This window comes from Lipophrys pholis, assembly GCF_963383615.2.
Source record: "Lipophrys pholis genome assembly, contig: SCAFFOLD_366, whole genome shotgun sequence".
NCBI classification, from domain to species: Eukaryota; Metazoa; Chordata; class Actinopteri; order Blenniiformes; family Blenniidae; genus Lipophrys; species Lipophrys pholis.
Genome location: NW_028292209.1, coordinates 31,646 through 37,082, shown reverse-complemented (window position 1 = coordinate 37,082; position 5,437 = coordinate 31,646).

Genomic DNA, 5,437 nt, shown 5'->3' with positions numbered 1-5,437 from the left:
TTTTAAAGATGTTCCTGGAGAGATTCACACATATTGTAATTATCTCTAGTTATAATTTGTTTTTATGTATCAATATTATTGTTTTTGATTTCTAACTTTTATTTGTATTGAGCTAAAAAGTGAGATGAGTTAGCTTGACCTGGAAAGTTTCTTTTTACTTTCTTCTTTACTCCATTTGCATGCTCAACACTCTTTATTGGCTCCAAATTAATCAATCGACCCAGCTTTGCCTCACGTTTTTATTGTTTGAATTAGCTAAGTTCCTCCGACAGGACAATTGCCGATCAAATCTCACCCCATCGTTCACAAACATACGCTCCCTCATCTGGTTTGATTCTGCGTCTGACTTGTACTACTGATTGCATCCATTCTCGAGGAGAATTCATTATTTTTTATTAAAACAAGTCATTCATCATTTTTTTCAGAACTGTTCCCTTATGCACTCTAATTTTTGACAGTAATTCTTTGTGCAAGTTGTTAATGGTATGGGTGTAATCTTCCACTTGTTGCTATCCGATAATATAACAAGAGATTGGCACTTTCGGTCCTTGCTTCAGTTTGTCTCCTAACCCATATGCGTCCTTTACATCCCGATATTGAGAATTGAATTCCCTAATCGCTGCAAGTCGTTCTTACCAATTTAGTCATCTAGTGTCCTTCAATTGTAGAAACTTTGTTGTTGTAATTGCCATTGTAACCGTTAAGACTATGGTGATATTTCCCTTTGTAGAGCAAATTGAATTTCCGCTGGTTAACTAGGAAAAGGGTTTTCGAGAGCCTAGATTTTGTCAAGATCAATCATTTTCAAAGGCTCTCTATTGTTGCTGATTGTCCAGTACAATTTTTTTGTGTATTCAACTAGATCTTCTCCTTTCATGGCGTGAAGGACCCCAGAAAAGAACTAAATGTAGTGCGTGCTGAAATCCTAGAAGGCGATAAAAGCTGACTTATCGTTGTAGCCTGAAATTATTTGTTTGAAGATCGGCTAACAGTTAAATTTTTGCAGGGCAATCTGGAATCGATCCATAAAAACCTTGTACACATAGAAAGGAATCTCTAGAAAAATGGAGTTTGCAAAAGAGAGATTTTTGCGGATGGTGCGAGTGTAAGGATCTTAAACACGCCAGCAATCAAGAGTGAAAATGAGATACCAGAGCTTGAAGAGAAGAGGTTGTAATTGAGAGGTTTAGAGAATTTATATGATTGTCATTTTCTAGAGTCCCATAATATCAAAGACAGAATATTAAAATAAAACTAACTAGGATGAACAAAATCAAGGAGGGGAAAAAGTATCCTAAGAGGACTGAGGGCAAACTTACTCTCACTCCTAATCTGGATGTGCAGTTCTCATTTCATCATAGGTCTATCGAGCCTCAGATGGACCGCTACATACCTAGCCGTAAAACTAGTCTCTACCATACTACCTTGATTGAGTAAAACTCCAGAGAAAACGAATGTGATGTCTCTCTAGCAAAAATATTCAGGAGACAGATTCTTGGTATGAGTGGAATGGGCATCTTTAGGTACAATGAACAAACTTCACCTATCCTCTAGGACAGTATCAGCTCTTTTCGGAAAATAAGCAAGACGCCTTATAAAGTACTTGACGCACCTGCCCTACAGGATGATTTCTATCTGAATTTGATCGACTGGAGTAAAAGTAATTATCTAGCTGTCGGCCTATCTTCATCAGTTTATCTGTGGTCTGCTTAGACCTCAAAAGTCACCAGATTGTGTGATTTTACTGATAATTTTTACCAGGACACAGTTTCCTCTCTTGCCTGGGCACCTTCTAGTCCTCTTATTGGGATTGGAACACAAAAGGGATCGCTACAAATTTGGGACACTGTGAAACAGCAAAGGCTGAGAGACTGTTTAGGACATACCAACCGGATTGGGGTAATGGCCTGGTCTCCCTCGATCCTTAGTTCAGGTTCAAGGGACAAATCGATTATCAATTGGGATCCTCGAGCAGGAATGGACAAGGTATCGAAACTAGTCACTCACAAACAATAAATCTGTGGACTGAAATGGTCTCCTGATGAGCAGCAAATGGCTTCAGGAGGCAACGATAATAATCTTTTCATCTGGAATTTACACTCTGAACAGCCTGTGGCCAAATTTAACACTCACAAGGCAGCAGTGAAGGCAATTGCATGGTCGCCGCATCAACATGGACTTCTTTCTTCAGGAGGAGGCACTGCTGATCGGCGAATCTGTTTTTGGAATACACTATAAAACCAGTTACTGAACTAGCTTGATACAGGTTCACAAGTATGCAATCTTCAATTTTCAAAAAATGTTAACTAGTTAGTTTCAACTCATGGCTATTCCCAGAACCAAGTCATTGTGTGGAAATATCCTTAAAGTATAGTATTTACAAGTGAAAAAAATTACAACACTTATGGGCCACACATATAGAGTGCTATTTCTGGCAATGAGTCCAGACGGTAAATCGATAGTCACAGGGGCAGGAGATTAAACCCTTCGATTTTGGAATGTATTCCCTCCCGCTCCCGAGTAGAGACAGCCCAAGCACGAAAGCATCCTTCTACCAGAATATAACTCTTTACGCTGATCAAATATATTAGATATCATCCACAGCTTTTTTCTTAATGGCCTAGCTTTCCGGCCAATTGCTTGTTGATCTTTTTTAGTTCCTGAATTTGCAGGTCTTTATCAGTGCATTCTTATGCTAAACGATTTGCTAGCTTCATCAGAGACTAGAGTTAGCTTTTTTTGACACTGCTTCCACTACTACTATGATATATAGGCTATTCGAACTTCTTCTTTTTCTTCTGTGCCTTAAGTTATTGCTAGATTTGAGTTATAAGGTTGCTCTGATGCTTTTTTTCAACCTCTAGTTCTTTCAACTTGCCCTCCAATTTGTGATTTTGTTCAATTGTGGACTCTCTCATATTAACCAAAGCCTTGATTCTAACTTGTGCCTCTTCAAAATCCTTCTAAATCTGGTTTTTTGAGTCAGTTAGATTTTCAATCGCCTGATTGCAGTGTTCAAGCTCAAGTTCCATTCTATTGATGATTTGACAATTTCGTTAATATTCCTAAATGTTAGGATTGGTTGCGTTTATTGACAGGATTTTATCATTATGGTCATCATCATTCTGTTCGATTTGTAACAGCCTGATTTCATTTTCCATAATGGATATTTTCTCCTGAAGTGATTCATTGGCTTTTATCAGTTTTTCGTGCTGTCTGTCGAGTTCGTAATAATTCTTGGTACATGATGATAGGTTCTAAGCAGTCACTTGCTCTTTTTGTCGTAAATTCAAATTCTCTTCTTTCATTTATTGCAACATTTTTTTCATGGATTTTGCTTAGGCTTAAATTTACTACAATTTATGAAACATGAGCATGCTGGAGCCTGCTACATCCCCTATTTTTAGCATGTTTTGTAGCTTGGCACATCGGTGACCTATAAAACATCTTGATAGTCCCCATATCATTTAGGATGTCTCCTCACTGTCACTAAGCAGGTTTATTTAGTTTTTATCAGAGAGATAAATTTTCAATTGCAAGCGATTATCTCTGTTGGGAATTGATACCTATGGCCACCAATCCTTACGGTCGAAAATAGTATGGCTGTCACTTACCAAGGCTGATCCTTCGTTATTCATCGACAATCGGCATTGTTAACCATTGGAAGCAGTCAACAATTTTACAAAACTATTTTGAAAGAAAAAATCAAGGTCCTAGCAGATCGTCTTACTTAGATAGATAGTGCCCATCCTACCTGTAATTGGCATTCCTTCATATTACTTACCTTAAACTTTTGGTTCAAGTTGATAGGTTAGTTCCTTGCCAATGTCTGTGATGCACATTCTGCAGGAAAGTGACTGTCCAATTGGATGTAAATCTCCACTACTCTTGATGTACCATTGACAGTGAAAAGGAACGGGCACTGCTTTGTTATACTTTTCCTTATAGAGAAGAGTGAGAGAGGCCTTATCAGTGTGGTTGGAAGGAGAATTGGTGATTATTTCAAGCATGGTCTCGTCATAGGAGGTGCGCTCTTCTTCTTTCCTATTAAACAATTTTGGAGTTCTCATCAATTATCTTTCATTTATAAATGTTTTGTCGCCAGGCAACTACAGGAAAAGAAGTTAAAGAAAGATTATATTTGATTCATTAAGAAATGGATACGTGCAGCCATCCTTTTCGGTTTGAAGTTTCGGGGGCAAACAGTTCTAGCATCCTTGGATGGCGGTCAGGTCGCCAGCATGCTTTTGGAAGCATTGTTTCTATCATCTGATAAGTGAAATTTCTTAATTTTTAGCTTAACTTCCAGGGATGATCAGTGATATCAAAGACGACATCACAGGTCCGCTGATGTCTAAGTTAGATGGAGTCATTATTGGGACAATGCTTTCGAAAAATGAGGATACTTTTTTTCGACTAATGAAAAACTTTACCATCCTCTTTGAGAATAAAGTTATTTAAAGATTTGATGCTGTTCAAGTTGAACATGTTAATATCCTCATCGGTAGAATCTGAGGTCTAAGTCTATTTTTTTAATAAAAAGTTCAATAGTGAGGAGATTGTTTTTTCTGAGTGTTGTTTAACTTTTTTAAAAGAAATATGGATAATCTGCAAATTTTAGACATAGGTGATCTTCTTCAGCTCAAGAAGTTTGATAACTTAGTAGAGATACTCTTTGGGAGTCCAAACGAATATCATCCCTTTTTACATTAGATCCTCTACAGGTATCAAATTAAATTTTTACAGAGTTAGTTATTTTCCTAATATATCCCAGTTTGGATTGATAAGGATACAATCCATGCTCTTGTTGCAGTGCTAGAGAAGGGAGTCGAACCAAGGTTATCTAAGTCTAAGTCTTACTGAGAGTTAAGGTTTAGATTTTTCAATTTCGGTGAATTTCCAAGCAAGTAGATGATCTAAGCACAATTCTTCTTATTTTTGTTTAGATTGTTAATACTTTGGTTTTCCAAATGAATTTCCACATATTTTTTTTCTGGGTTAAGTTTTTTTACTCCTTTTTTTATCAGGATGTTCAATAGTGGTAACAGGCAGGCTAAAAGCCTATAAATTTTCTTTCTTTGATTTTTATTACATTATTAAAGTTTATGCCGCCAATTAGTAAAACAAATACTTATCATTAGTTATGCATAAATGGATTATCAACTCTATCCAATCATTGAGCAGACCGCTTGAAAAATGTGAGGTTCTTCCCCTTGATGTACTCTATGGCATGGTTGTATGTGGTGGGGTACACTTCTTTACCCCCTACTTATTCCTATAAGCAAATTAACATCTCAGTGAACTATTCGCTATTTCCACCTTCATACTTCTTGGTCCATACTTAACATTTGATAAGGATATGCTTTCCTATAGAGTAAATCACCTTAGCTCTAAGTTAAACTATAGAGCCAAGATCGACTGGCTTGTAAAACATCAC